The following is a 15713-nucleotide window of genomic DNA, read 5'->3' on the forward strand; positions in this document are numbered from 1 at the left end:
GCCGCCCTCACGCAGCTCCAGCTATTTCTTGACAACAACAATCTCTATGAGAAGTTCCAGTCTGGTTTTAGAGCTCGGCATAGCACAGAAACCGCCCTTCTGAGAGTTTTTAATGATTTGCTTTTAACTGTTGACTCTGGTTGTGCTGCTGTCTTAGTAACCCTGGACCTGACAGCAGCCTTCGACACTGTTGATCACAACATACTGCTATCCCGCCTTCAACATTGTGTCGGTTTAAAGGGCACTGTCTTAAAGTTTTTCCAGTCCTATTTGAATAATAGGAGTTTTTCTGTTCACCTTGGTGAACTGTCATCTCCCAGAGCTCCTTTAACCTGTGGCGTACCTCAGGGGTCCATACTAGGCCCCCTGTTGTTTATTCTGTACTTGCTCCCTCTGGGTGATGTGCTCCGTAAACATAATGTGTCCTTCCACATCTTTGCCGATGATATTCAGATCTACCTCCCTCTGAGGTTGAACTGCAATGTTTCTTTGCAGCCGCTACTCTCCTGCTTGTCTGACATTAAGACTTGGATGACTCTTAACTTCTTACACCTTAATGAAAGCAAAACTGAAGTCATTGTGTTTGGGCTTCCTAAAGATCCCAACTTCTCTCTTGACTTTTTGGGACCCCTAACCTCCGATTGCACTTCTTCCATTAAGAGTCTTGGTGTTATTTTTGACAATGCTTTTAAACTTGATAAACAAATCAGCTCTGTAGTTAAGGGATCTTTTTATCATTTGCGGATTTTAGCCAAAGTCAAGTCTTACCTTTGCAGGAACGATCTAGAAAGAGTGGTCCATGCTTTTATTACTTCACGGCTAGACTACTGCAATTCCCTCTATGCTGGCCTAGATCGTTCCTGTCTACATCGCCTTCAACTGGTGCAGAACGCTGCCGCTCGCCTGTTGACCGGTTCAAAAAAAAGAGACCACATCACTCCGGTTCTCTGCTCTCTCCACTGGCTCCCAGTTGCCTTTAGGATTGATTTTAAAATCTTATTGCTGGCTTTTAAGGTTTTAAATGGCACTGCACCTTCTTACCTGTCAGAACTCCTTAGTACTTATCGCCCCAGGAGATCTTTGAGGTCAGCCGACCTGATGCTTTTAGATGTTCCCAGGTATAAATTAAAGACAAAGGGAGAGAGGGCGTTTGCTGTGGCTGCACCCAGACTGTGGAACAGTTTACCTCCTCACGTCAGACTCTCCAAAAGCCTAGAAACTTTTAAAACCGCTCTTAAAACTCATCTCTTTTCATTGGCTTTTAGAAAGGTTTAATTTATTTGTTTTATATATTTTTATTTTATTTTTATCAGCGAGGTGTTATTACGAAATTGTGTTCTATTGTATTTTATCTGTATTTACTGTACAGCACTTTGGTCAGCCTTGGTTGTTTTTAAATGTGCTCTATAAATAAACTTGACTTGACTTGACTATATATTCAAGCTTCATTCTATATATTCAAAAGATCATTCTATATATTCAAGTTTCATTCTATATATTCAGAAGATCATTCTATATATTCAAGTTTCATTCTATATATTCAGACTTTGGTTGGAATATATATATATAATATTTTCCTAAAGGGCATTCCATAATATATATATATATATATATATATATATAAAAACACCCAGCGCGCCCCTGCGGGCGGTTTATCCTTCAAGCTCGGGTCCTCTACCAGAGGCCTGGGACCTTGAGGGTCCTGCGCAGTATCTTAGCTGTTCCCAGGACTGCGCTCTTCTGGACAGAGATCTCCGATGTTATTCCCGGGATCTGCTGGAGCCACTCGCCTAGCTTGGGAGTCACCGCACCTAGTGCTCCGATTACCACGGGGACCACCGTTACCTTCACCCTCCACATCCTCTCGAGCTCTTCTCTGAGCCCTTGGTATTTCTCCAGCTTCTCGTGTTCCTTCTTCCTGATATTGCTGTCATTCGGAACCGCTACATCGATCACTACGGCCGTCTTCTTCTGTTTGTCTACCACCACTATGTCCGGTTGGTTAGCCACCACCATTTTGTCCGTCTGTATCTGGAAGTCCCACAGGATCTTAGCTCGGTCATTCTCCACCACCCTTGGGGGCATCTCCCATTTTGACCTCGGGACTTCTAGGTTATACTCGGCACAGATGTTCCTGTACACTATGCCGGCCACTTGGTTATGGCGTTCCATGTATGCCTTGCCTGCTAGCATCTTGCACCCTGCTGTTATGTGCTGGATTGTCTCTGGGGCATCTTTACACAGCCTGCACCTGGGGTCTTGCCTGGTGTGATAGACCCCAGCCTCTATGGATCTTGTACTCAGAGCTTGTTCTTGTGCTGCCATGATTAGTGCCTCTGTGCTGTCTTTCAGTCCAGCTTTGTCCAGCCACTGGTAGGATTTCTGGATATCAGCCACCTCCTCTATCTGCCGGTGGTACATACCGTGCAGGGGCCTGTCCTTCCATGATGGTTCCTCGTCTCCCTCCTCTTTCTTGGGTTTCTGCTGCCTGAGGTATTCACTGAGCACTCGGTCAGTTGGGGCCATCTTCCCAATGTATTCTTGGATGTTCCTTGTCTCATCCTGGACTGTGGTGCTGACACTCACCAGTCCCCGGCCCCCTTCCTTCCGCTTAGCGTACAGCCTCAGGGTGCTGGACTTGGGGTGAAACCCTCCATGCATGGTAAGGAGCTTTCTTGTCTTTATGTCAGTGGCTTCTATCTCCTCCTTTGGCCAGCCTATTACCCCAGCAGGGTACCTGATCACGGGCAGGGCGTACGTGTTGATGGCCCGGATCTTGTTCTTACCATTCAGCTGACTCCTCAGGACTTGCCTGACCCTCTGCAGGTACTTGGTGGTTGCAGCCTTTCTAGCGGCCTCTTCATGGTTCCCATTTGCCTGCGGGATCCCCAGGTACTTGTAACTGTCCTCTATGTCTGCAATGTTGCCTTCTGGTAGTTCAATCCCCTCAGTTCTGACTACCTTCCCTCTCTTTGTTACCATCCAACTACACTTCTCAAGTCCGAACGACATTCCAATGTCATTGCTGTATAGCCTGGTAGTGTGGATCAGTGAATCGATGTCTCGTTCACTCTTGGCATACAGCTTGATGTCATCCATGTACAGGAGGTGGCTGACAACTGCTCCGTTCCGTAGTCGGTATCCGTAGCCAGTCTTGTTAATGATCTCACTGAGGGGGTTCAGGCCTATGCAGAACAGCAGTGGGGACAGAGCATCTCCTTGGTAGATCCCGCACTTGATGGTAACTTGTGCTATGGGCTTGGAGTTGGCCTCTAGTGTTGTACGCCACATCCCCATTGAGTTCCTGATGAAGGCTCTTAGGGTCCCATTGATCTTGTACAATTCTAGGCATTCCAGTATCCAGCTGTGGGGCATTGAGTCATAGGCCTTCTTGTAATCAATCCAGGCAGTGCACAGGTTGGTCAGTCTGGTCTTGCAGTCTCGGCTGATTGTTCTGTCTACCAGTAGCTGGTGTTTTGCACCTCTGGTATTCTTGCCAATTCCTTTCTGTGTCCCGCTCATGTATTGACCCATGTGCCTGTTCATCTTAGCCGATATGATGCCTGACAGGAGCTTCCATGTAGTACTGAGGCAGGTTATTGGTCGGTAGTTGGAGGGGACCGGTCCCTTCTTGGGGTCCTTGGGGATCAGGACCGTCCGGCCTTCAGTTAGCCATTCCGGGTGTCTCTCGTTAACTAGCAGCTGGTTCATTTGTGCTGCCAGACGCTCGTGGAGTGCAGTCAGCTTCTTCAGCCAGTAGGCGTGAACCATGTCGGGCCCTGTCCAACTCTTCATACTGGAGACCCTTTCTTGGATATCTGCCACTGTGATGGTTACTGGACCCTGTTCAGGGAGGTCGCTGTGGTCTGCCCTCAGATCCACTAGCCACTGAGCATTGCCGTTATGGGTTGCATCCTTCTCCCATATGCTCTTCCAGTATTGCGCCGTCTCCAGCCTTGGTGGTGCTGTTCTCTTATTGTTCCCTTGCCACTGAGAGTACACCTTTGCTGGTTCTGTGGAGAACAGCTGGTTTATTCTCCTGCCTTCTATCTCTCTGGTGTACCTCCTCAAGCGGCTGGCCAAGGCTGTGAGTCTTTGCTTGGCAGTTTCCAAGGCCTCAGGTATGGACAGCTTGCTGTATTTCTTAGGCACCTTTCTGCAACTCCGTTAGTTGGCTAACCTCCCTCCGTGCTACTTTGATCTTGCCCTCTAGCCTCCTTCTCCATGGAGGGTACTGCCCCTTGTGGCTGTTCAACTTGTAGCCAAGCATCTCACTGATCACTGCTGCCGTATTGTAGATCAGCTTGTTAGTGTCGGTAATCGTGGTTGTAGGTATTGCCCGTAGTGCTGCATTAACATCATCTAGCAGACCTTCTGAGGGTACTTCACGTAATCTTGGTAACCAGCTACGGGGGATCCAGGTTTCAAGCTTGGCCATGATCCTATTTTTCAGGTCAGCTCCTCTCGCACTCAACGATCCTTCTCCTATCGCACTTGGGGCTATGTACCCAATCTCGGGTGGGGGTGATGATATCTCCCCCCTGACCTGGCGTCCTGACTCCTCCTTGCCGTAGCATTTGTGTTGTACCTCGTCAATCTCTAGCTGTGAGAGCAGTCCCTTCTTTCGAATGTTGGAACACTGAGCTACTAGTTGTTTCGCCGTCATTGTGGATGTTGGGTATCGAAGAATCCATAGGTCCCTCATCCTATTCATGTAGCCCCTTCCGCCGGGGTTACTTGCGTAGTAGCATTCCAACAACGCCCTGTTTTCGTCCCTTGCCCACCGATGCCTTCTTGTTCCAGTAGCCCACTTTTCGTCAGGGTGCCCTGGTTCCTCAACACCTGACGCGGACCTTGTTGATCCGGGCGACGTCCGAGCCGGCATGCCTTCATATTTATCTGTCTCGCTCATGTCTGCGGTAGGCTTGCTTAGCATAGGGGGTCTAGCCTTAGGACCCTTACTGGATACAGACGCCCCAGGCAGGAATCGAACTTGCGATCCTCTGTTCCAAAGGCGTGTAGTTTAACCACTACGCTATCCAGCTATATATATATATATATATATCTACATATAGTATATACACTGGGTGAATGTGCAGTAGTAGCAGCAAGCAGGTGAATTCTGTACATTAATATGAATAGACATCTGACTATTTTACAGGATAGACAATATAAACATATTTAAAATTAAAGGAATTGAAATGTACATTGTTCCTTGGTTTAGTGTCTGGAAGAGTCCTGTCTCAGTCAATTATAGATGATGTGAGAGGGCGGGTGTGTGTGTTTAGGGCACGGATGGCTTGGGGATAGAAGCTCCTCTTGAGTCTCTCTGTCCTTGCCCGGAAGATGCGGAACCTTCTACCAGATTGCAGAAGTTGGAACAGTTTGTTGCCAGGATGGGACGGGTCCTTCAGTATCTGCGCTGCTCTAGTCCGGCATCTCCTGGTGTAGGTGTCCTGAAGCGGGGGGAGAGCAATCCTGCAGCAGCGTTCTGCTGTACGGATCACTCTCTGGAGAGCTTTTTGGTCCTTCACACAGCTGTTCCCATACCAGGATGTGATGTTCTGTGTGAGGATGCTCTCCACAGCGCCTGTATAGAAAATCCTGAGGATCTTTGGAGAGACCCTGAACTTCCTCAGTTGTCGTAGGTGATACAGGCGCTGCCTAGCCTTTTTGGTCTGGACCTGAATGTGGGCAGCCCATGTCAGGTCTGAGGAGATGTGGACACCAAGATACTTGAAGGACTGCACCCTCTCCACTGGAGCTCCATTGATGATAATGGGCTTGTAGTCTCTGTGCTGACCCCTTCTGAAGTCCACCACCAGCTCCTTGGTCTTGCTGACGTTCAGCTGGAGGTGGTTGTCCTGGCACCACCATGCAAGATTCTTCACTTCATCCATGTAGGCCGTCTCATCGTTGTTGGAGATGGCACCCAACACCACTGTGTCGTCAGCAAACTTCACAATGGTGTTGGAGCCATGGGTGGCCACACAGTCTGAAGTGTAGAGGGAGTAGAGCAGTGGCGAGAGGACACATCCCTGAGGTGCTCCTGTGTTGATGGTGATGCTGTTGGAGAAGCACCTGCCCACCCTCACCACCTGAGTTCTGCCAGTGAGGAAGTCCAACACCCATGCACACAGACGGCTGTTAAGTCCCAGATCCCTCAGCTTTGTGAACAGTCTGCAGGGCACTATTGTGTTAAACGCTGAACTGTAATCAAAAAACAGCATTCGCACATAGTTACCCTGTTTCTTGTCCACGTGGCTGAGAGTGGTGTGTAGGACGTGGGCGATGGCATCCTCTGTGGATCTGTTGGATCTGTAGGCGAACTGCAGCGGATCTGTGGTGTCTGGGATGGAGGAGGAGATGATGTTCTTCAGCAGCCTCTCAAACACCTTCATTACTACCGAGGTCAGTGCAACTGACCGGTAATCGTTCAGGGATGAGGGTTTGCTGTTCTTGGGCACAGGGATGATGGTGGATCTTTTGAAGCATGTGGGGACCACAGACTTCGCCAGGGACTCGTTGAAGATGTAAGTGAACACACCTGCTAGCTGGTCAGCACAGCAGCGCAGCAGACGGCCGGTGATGCCGTCTGGCCCCGCCGCTTTCCTTGTGTTCACTCTCCTCAGTGCCGCTCGGACGTCATGCTCCGCGATGCTGGTCACCGGTCTCTCGCTGATGACGTCACTGTCCTCGGTAGTCAGGCGGTAGATAGCATTAGCCGCCTGGCTAACCTCGAAACGGGCGTAGAACCGATTCAGCTCGTTGGTGAATGCAGAGTCGGCGTTGATCGGCGCACTGTCCCTGGCTTTGTAGTCCGTAATGGTGCGTAGTCCGTGCCACATACTCCGTGTGTCGCCCTGGTGGAAGTGGGACTCCACACGTTCCCGGTACCTGCGTTTGGCATCTCTCACCGCGCGCCGCACGCCGTATGAGGCCGCTTTGTAGGCGCTCATATCGCCAGTGGCGAGACCCGCGTTGTAGGAGGCGGTCCTGGCGTTTACTGCAGTGCGGATCGATCTGTCCATCCACGGTTTCTGGTTTGGGAATGTGGTGGCTCTCGCAGTGGGGATAATCTCCTCCGCTAGCATATTGACGAAGCATACTGCTACTTCCGTAAACTCGTTGATGTCGACTGCGCATGCTCTGAACATGTCCCAGTCTACGTCGTTGAGTGCGTCCTGTAGCATAGCTTCTGATTGGGCAGTCCACCGTTTTACCTCCCTCGTGGTTACTTCTTCCCTCCGTATGCTTTGTTTATACTGGGGAATGAGGAAGATGGCGTTGTGGTCAGACTTCCCAAAAGCCGGGTGTGAGACAGCTTTGTAGCCCTGCTTGTATGGCGTGTAGCAGTGATCCAAAATCCGATCCCCTCTCGTTGGACACGAGACATGCTGGTAAAAGTTTGGCATGACTTGTCTGAGGTTCGCTTTGTTAAAGTCTCCTGCTACAATGAGGGCTGCGCCCGGGTCCTTGTTTTGAAGCGAGCTCAGCACATCATGTAATTCGGACAAAGCCATACCTGTGTCCGCTTGGGGTGGGATGTAGACCGCCGTGGCGATGACCGAGGTGAACTCACGGGGCAGATAGAAAGGGCGGCACTTAATGCTCAGGAACTCCAGATGTGGCGAGCAGCCGCTGGAGAGAGTAGAAATGCTCCTGGCATCACACCACTTTCTGTTTACCATGTTGTCCCTGTCTCCCTTTCTGTTCTGTCACATGATCTGTTGCATTCTCCTTATGCATCTGTCAAGTTCCTAATAACCTCCTTCATGTCTCTCTGCTCCTGTTTTCATAGTGTCATTCACAGTTCAGGTTTTTGCTAGTTCCTATTCATGTTTTGAACTTTCTCCTTTGTCTGTAATATTTCCATCAGCTCAATAAAAAGGCTTGCTTTCTGTTTAAACCTCCTTGGTTGATGGTTCATTGGTTGATGAATGGAATGAAATGGAGTGAAAAAGCAGCCGATATAAAAACACAAACAAAACAACATAAAACAAAAAAACCCCAACAACACTGAAAGGTCCTCAAAAAGCAAGATAAAGTATTGCTCACTTTGAAAAATGAAAGAAAGTCTTGATTCTTAGAAGCAAAACATAAAGAAATGAAGGGTGGACAAGGATATTCGGACAGTACTGTACATACTTACTCGTCGTATGCATTTATTTTGACTGCATTGATTTTTATCACCATAGACAGTATCACAGATGGCTGCAGCTTCTCCATCTGTAAAATGAAGTCTCTAATGTATGGTTGCAAAAATACTTCTGGTCCTATAATAGTCTGAGCTATTGATTTTTTGGTCTCAGTCCCTCATTTCAGGTCACACTGAATAAAAATTTAAGTCCATTTCCCAGATCTTGGTCATATGATGTGATATGACTTGGTATCATATTTGCTACGTGAGTTTCTGAGACCTCTATCTCATCAATATGATTAATACTTGCCATCGTTTCAAAATGTTATCAACAAAACTCTTTTTTTTGTCTAAAATGAACAAAAGTTGCCAAAAAAAAGTTGTATCAAATGTGATACAAAAAATCTATAATAAATATTTAATAAAAATATATCATAAACAACATGGTAAAGGAAAAAGAAACATGAATTTAATAATAACCCAATAAGGGTTATTGAACATCTCAGTTCCAAAAAATCAGAATTTTCTGGGTATTTTTTTAACTTGTGTTGAATATGGTACAACTATCAGTCATTTTTAAACACTATGTGTGTTTCGGGAGCCTGACATCCAGCTCAGTGAAAGTCCAAAACAGGTTTAGAAACGACTGAAGGACCTGTATGGCAAATGGATCCAAAAAAAAAAAACCAAGGAGCAGGTTGCCATATCGTTGAGCAGTTTTATTGCTCGTTGACTCCAGAACTCCAGGTGTGGGTGAAACAAAGGGCTCCAAAGTCAACGCAGGAAGCTGCTCAGCTGGTGAAAAAGTTTCAAGCAGCTTCAGTCAAATCTTTCACTACACATGGAATCCTGGGTGAGGCCGAGGAAAGAACTGACAAGCATGTTGAACTACGTTTTTCAGATGAGGGAGAAAATGGAGCAAAACACCAAATTGGTGAAGAGGCAAGAAAGTGCAGCAGTGACAGTTGGCCTGTTACAACAGGGCCGCAAGGGAGAGATTGGTCAGCCGAGGACAGCAGGTACTCTTACTGCTGAAAACAAATTTTTTGAACTCAGCTTTCCTAGCACAGTATATGGACCTCGCCATTTAGCAAACAACTTATGAGATCCAGATGCCAGAGAGAAGAAATCCAAACCAGGGGTTCGGTCGGGCACCTTGTCACGCTTGCAGTTAGTGCAAAATGCGGCGGCACGATTTTTAACCGGTAGTAGGAAATTCGATCACATCACTGCAGTTCTGGCTTCCTTGCATTGGCTTCCCATTGAATTTAGGGTTTGTTTTAAAGTTTCCATTAGGTGATAGTACCTGGTTACAGGTATTTTTTTAGTACCTGCCCAGTAAGGTTTCCAAGGCAATCTCAAAATGTGACATATACAGATTGCGTGGCAGGGACTGTGCAGTCAATGGCATCACTCAATGAGTCATGAGAGTGACTCCTTCACAAAATCAAAAAAGTTATTTTAGAAAGACAAATTGAGTCGTTTGGCACACAACACATTTACAATGCCCCAGAAGGAATGTGTCTTTGCAAAGAATTCCATGAAGCTAAGAGGTTGTGATTTTAAGGGGGCTCGTCCGGGATTTGAACCCGGGACCTCTCGCACCCGAAGCGAGAATCATACGCCTAGACCAATGAGCCACAGATAGCATGTGCTTAACTCTTCAACTCTGAAAGGATAGACTTAAATCGGCCTTCAAATTCAAGCAGGAATGTTTTTAAGCTCTCTTCAGTATTCATTTTTGTACCTTCAGGACTTTGCTACTGACAAGTTCCAACAGGGATGACTCCAGAGGGACTGCACACAGTGAATGAGAAAAAAGGGTTCCCAGTCATCCACGTCATGGTAGTCTGATGAGCTCTGAAAGAAAGCAGCTGGAATTCTCTAAGTGCCTTGAAGACCTTTCACCTCTCCTCTGAGAACCTTCGTTAGATCTAAAACTAAACGTTGGAGAGTCCCAGGTATTTAAACCCCAGAGGGGGTTGTCTTTACCAGGGTCGTTGACCAACTATGAAACACATCACATGAGCCAAGGGGTGGAAAAAAGGCGTGGGTGATTATCAGCAGAGGTTTCAGGTGAAACCATTATGAGACCTTCACATATGTAGTTTAACGTCTTTACACCGAAATTGAATGGCCTCAATTTCGATCAGACTTTGTGATCTCTAATAGCCCTTTTCCACTTGCACCTACCTAGCTTGGCTTAACTTGACTCAGCTCGATCTTTAAAGTTTCCATTAGGTGATAGTACCTGGTAACAGGTATATTTTAGTACCTGCCCAGTAAGGTTTCCAAGGCAATCTCAAAATGTGACATATACAGATTGCATGGCAGGGACTGTGCAGTGAATGGCATCACTCAATGGGTCATGAGAGTGACTCTTTCACAAAATCAAAAACGTTATTTTAGAAAGACAAATTGGTGTCACACATAACATTGAAAGGTTTGGCACACAACACTTTTACAATGCCCCAGAAGGAATGTGTCTTACCAAAGAATTCCATGAAGCTAAGAGCTTCTGCTTTTAAGGGGGCTCGTCCGGGATTTGAACCCGGGACCTCTCGCACCCTAAGCGAGAATCATACGCCTAGACCAACGAGCCACAGGAAGCCTGCGTTTAAGTCTGCAACTCTGAAAGGATAGACTTAAATCGGCCTTCAAATTCAAGCAGGAATGTTTTTAAGCTCTCTTCAGTATTCATTTTTGTACCTTCAGGCCTTTGCTACTGACAAGCTCCAACAGGGACGACTCCAGAGGGACTGCACACAGTGAATGAGAAAAAAGGGTTCCCAGTCATCCACGTCATGGTAGTCTGATGAGCTTTGAAAGAAAGCAGCTGGAATTCTCTAAGTGCCTTGAAGACCTTTCACCTCTCCTCTGAGAACCTTCGTTAGATCTAAAACTAAACGTTGGAGAGTCCCAGGTATTTAAACCCCAGAGGGGGTTGTCTTTACCAGGGTCGTTGACCAACTATGAAACATATAACATTGAAAGGTTTGGCACACAACACATTTAAAATGCCCGAGAAGGAATGTGTCTTACCAAAGAATTCCATGAAGGTAAGAGTCTGTGATTTTAAGGGGGCTCGTCCGGGATTTAAACCCGGGACCTCTCGCACCCAAAGCGAGAATCATACGCCTAGAACAACGATCCACAGGTAGCATGTCCTTAACTCTTCAACTCTGAAAGGATAGACTTAAATCGGCCTTCAAATTCAAGCAGGAATGGTGTTAAGCTCTCTTCAGTATTCCTTTTTGTACTTTCAGGACTTTGCTACTGACAAGCTCCAACAGGGATGACTCCAGAGGGACTGCACACAGTAAATGAGAAAAAAGGGTTCCCAGTCATCCACGTCATGGTAGTCTGATGAGCTTTGAAAGAAAGCAGCTGGAATTCTCTAAGTGCATTGAAGACTTTTCACCTCTCCTCTGAGAACCTTCGTTAGATCTAAAACTAAACGTTGGAGAGTCCCAGGTATTTAAAACCCAGAGCGGGTTGTCTTTACCAGGGTCGTTGACCAACTATGAAACACATCACATGAGCCAAGGGGTGGAAAAAAGGTGTGGGTAATTATCAGCAGAAGTCAAACCATTATGAGACCTTCACATATGTAGTTTAACGTCTTTACACCGAAATTGAATGGCCTCAATTTCGATCAGACTTTGTGATCTCTAATAGCGCTTTTCCACTTGCACCTACCTAGCTTGGCTTAACTTGACTCAGCTCGATCTTTAGAGTTTCCATTAGGTGATAGTACCTGGTAATAGGTATATTGTAGTACCTGCCCAGTAAGGTTTCCAAGGCAATCTCAAAATGTGACATATACAGATTGCGTGGCAGGGACTGTGCAGTCAATGGCATCACTCAATGAGTCATGAGAGTGACTCTTTCACAAAATCAAAAACGTTATTTTAGAAAGACAAATTGGTGTCACACATCACATTGAAAGGTTTGGCAGCCAACACATTTACAATGCCCCAGAAGGAATGTGTCTTTGCAAAGAATTCCATGAAGCTAAGAGCTTGTGAGTTTAAGGGGGCTCGTCCGGGATTTGAACCCGGGACCTCTCGCACCCGAAGCGAGAATCATACGCCTAGACCAACGAGCCACAGGAGGCCTGCGTTTAAGTCTGCAACTCTGAAAGGATAGACTTATATCGGCCTTCAAATTCACGCAGGAATGGTGTTAAGCTCTCTTCAGTATTCATTTTTGTACCTTCAGGCCTTTGCTACTGACAAGCTCCAACAGGGATGACTCCAGAGGGACTGCACACAGTGAATGAGAAAAAAGGGTTCCCAGTCATCCACGTCATGGTAGTCTGATGAGTTTTGAAAGAAAGCAGCTGGAATTCTCTAAGTGCCTTGAAGACCTTTCACCTCTCCTCTGAGAACCTTCGTTAGATCTAAAACTAAACGTTGGAGAGTCCCAGGTATTTAAACCCCAGAGGGGGTTGTCTTTACCAGGGTCGTTGACCAACTATGAAACACATCACATGAGCCAAGGGGTGTAAAAAAGGCGTGGGTGATTATCAGCAGAGGTTTCAGGTGAAACCATTATGAGACCTTCACATATGTAGTTTAACGTCTTTACACCGAAATTGAATGGCCTCAATTTCGATCAGACTTTGTGATCTCTAATAGCCCTTTTCCACTTGCACCTACCTAGCTTGGCTTAACTTGACTCAGCTCGATCTTTAAAGTTTCCATTAGGTGATAGTACCTGGTAACAGGTATATTTTAGTACCTGCCCAGTAAGGTTTCCAAGGCAATCTCAAAATGTGACATATACAGATTGCATGGCAGGGACTGTGCAGTGAATGGCATCACTCAATGGGTCATGAGAGTGACTCTTTCACAAAATCAAAAACGTTATTTTAGAAAGACAAATTGGTGTCACACATAACATTGAAAGGTTTGGCACACAACACTTTTACAATGCCCCAGAAGGAATGTGTCTTACCAAAGAATTCCATGAAGCTAAGAGCTTCTGCTTTTAAGGGGGCTCGTCCGGGATTTGAACCCGGGACCTCTCGCACCCTAAGCGAGAATCATACGCCTAGACCAACGAGCCACAGGAAGCCTGCGCTTAAGTCTGCAACTCTGAAAGGATAGACTTAAATCGGCCTTCAAATTCAAGCAGGAATGTTTTTAAGCTCTCTTCAGTATTCATTTTTGTACCTTCAGGCCTTTGCTACTGACAAGCTCCAACAGGGACGACTCCAGAGGGACTGCACACAGTGAATGAGAAAAAAGGGTTCCCAGTCATCCACGTCATGGTAGTCTGATGAGCTTTGAAAGAAAGCAGCTGGAATTCTCTAAGTGCCTTGAAGACCTTTCACCTCTCCTCTGAGAACCTTCGTTAGATCTAAAACTAAACGTTGGAGAGTCCCAGGTATTTAAACCCCAGAGGGGGTTGTCTTTACCAGGGTCGTTGACCAACTATGAAACATATAACATTGAAAGGTTTGGCACACAACACATTTAAAATGCCCGAGAAGGAATGTGTCTTACCAAAGAATTCCATGAAGGTAAGAGTCTGTGATTTTAAGGGGGCTCGTCCGGGATTTAAACCCGGGACCTCTCGCACCCAAAGCGAGAATCATACGCCTAGAACAACGATCCACAGGTAGCATGTCCTTAACTCTTCAACTCTGAAAGGATAGACTTAAATCGGCCTTCAAATTCAAGCAGGAATGGTGTTAAGCTCTCTTCAGTATTCCTTTTTGTACTTTCAGGACTTTGCTACTGACAAGCTCCAACAGGGATGACTCCAGAGGGACTGCACACAGTAAATGAGAAAAAAGGGTTCCCAGTCATCCACGTCATGGTAGTCTGATGAGCTTTGAAAGAAAGCAGCTGGAATTCTCTAAGTGCATTGAAGACTTTTCACCTCTCCTCTGAGAACCTTCGTTAGATCTAAAACTAAACGTTGGAGAGTCCCAGGTATTTAAAACCCAGAGCGGGTTGTCTTTACCAGGGTCGTTGACCAACTATGAAACACATCACATGAGCCAAGGGGTGGAAAAAAGGTGTGGGTAATTATCAGCAGAAGTCAAACCATTATGAGACCTTCACATATGTAGTTTAACGTCTTTACACCGAAATTGAATGGCCTCAATTTCGATCAGACTTTGTGATCTCTAATAGCGCTTTTCCACTTGCACCTACCTAGCTTGGCTTAACTTGACTCAGCTCGATCTTTAGAGTTTCCATTAGGTGATAGTACCTGGTAATAGGTATATTGTAGTACCTGCCCAGTAAGGTTTCCAAGGCAATCTCAAAATGTGACATATACAGATTGCGTGGCAGGGACTGTGCAGTCAATGGCATCACTCAATGAGTCATGAGAGTGACTCTTTCACAAAATCAAAAACGTTATTTTAGAAAGACAAATTGGTGTCACACATCACATTGAAAGGTTTGGCAGCCAACACATTTACAATGCCCCAGAAGGAATGTGTCTTTGCAAAGAATTCCATGAAGCTAAGAGCTTGTGAGTTTAAGGGGGCTCGTCCGGGATTTGAACCCGGGACCTCTCGCACCCGAAGCGAGAATCATACGCCTAGACCAACGAGCCACAGGAGGCCTGCGTTTAAGTCTGCAACTCTGAAAGGATAGACTTATATCGGCCTTCAAATTCACGCAGGAATGGTGTTAAGCTCTCTTCAGTATTCATTTTTGTACCTTCAGGCCTTTGCTACTGACAAGCTCCAACAGGGATGACTCCAGAGGGACTGCACACAGTGAATGAGAAAAAAGGGTTCCCAGTCATCCACGTCATGGTAGTCTGATGAGCTTTGAAAGAAAGCAGCTGGAATTCTCTAAGTGCCTTGAAGACCTTTCACCTCTCCTCTGAGAACCTTCGTTAGATCTAAAACTAAACGTTGGAGAGTCCCAGGTATTTAAAACCCAGAGCGGGTTGTCTTTACCAGGGTCGTTGACCAACTATGAAACACATCACATGAGCCAAGGGGTGGAAAAAAGGTGTGGGTAATTATCAGCAGAGGTCAAACCATTATGAGACCTTCACATATGTAGTTTAACGTCTTTACACCGAAATTGAATGGCCTCAATTTCGATCAGACTTTGTGATCTCTAATAGCGCTTTTCCACTTGCACCTACCTAGCTTGGCTTAACTTGACTCAGCCCGATCTTTAAAGTTTCCATTAGGTGATAGTACCTGGTTACAGGTATTTTTTTAGTACCTGCCCAGTAAGGTTTCCAAGGCAATCTCAAAATGTGACATATACAGATTGCGTGGCAGGGACTGTGCAGTCAATGGCATCACTCAATGAGTCATGAGAGTGACTCTTTCACAAAATCAAAAACGTTATTTTAGAAAGACAAATTGGTGTCACACATAACATTGAAAGGTTTGGCACACAACACATTTACAATGCCCCAGAAGGAATGTGTCTTACCAAAGAATTCCATGAAGCTAAGAGGTTGTGAATTTAAGGGGGCTCGTCTGGGATTTGAACCCGGGACCTCTCGCACCCAAAGCGAGAATCATACGCCTAGACCAACGAGCCACAGGAAGCCTGCGTTTAAGTCTGCAACTCTGAAAGGATAG

General features: G+C 46.2%; 4 non-coding genes across 4 annotated transcripts; all 4 read right to left on the reverse strand.

Moving 5' to 3' along the window:
- Positions 1 to 10670: 10670 nt before the first annotated feature.
- Positions 10671 to 10742, reverse strand: trnap-agg (transfer RNA proline (anticodon AGG)). Its single transcript has one exon. It is a non-coding gene; the product is annotated as a tRNA-Pro (tRNA).
- A 1434-nt stretch (positions 10743 to 12176) lies between these two features.
- On the reverse strand, positions 12177 to 12248 carry trnap-cgg (transfer RNA proline (anticodon CGG)). Its single transcript has one exon. It is a non-coding gene; the product is annotated as a tRNA-Pro (tRNA).
- Positions 12249 to 13138: 890 nt separating this feature from the next.
- On the reverse strand, positions 13139 to 13210 carry trnap-agg (transfer RNA proline (anticodon AGG)). The gene has a single exon. It is a non-coding gene; the product is annotated as a tRNA-Pro (tRNA).
- A 1434-nt stretch (positions 13211 to 14644) lies between these two features.
- Positions 14645 to 14716, reverse strand: trnap-cgg (transfer RNA proline (anticodon CGG)). The gene has a single exon. It is a non-coding gene; the product is annotated as a tRNA-Pro (tRNA).
- Between the last annotated feature and the right edge of the window lie 997 nt (positions 14717 to 15713).

The sequence above is a fragment of the Rhamphochromis longiceps genome, linkage group LG18 (assembly GCF_057381845.1).
Source record: "Rhamphochromis longiceps isolate RC_006_pf linkage group LG18, R_longiceps_female_GT1.1, whole genome shotgun sequence".
Taxonomy (NCBI): Eukaryota; Metazoa; Chordata; class Actinopteri; order Cichliformes; family Cichlidae; genus Rhamphochromis; species Rhamphochromis longiceps.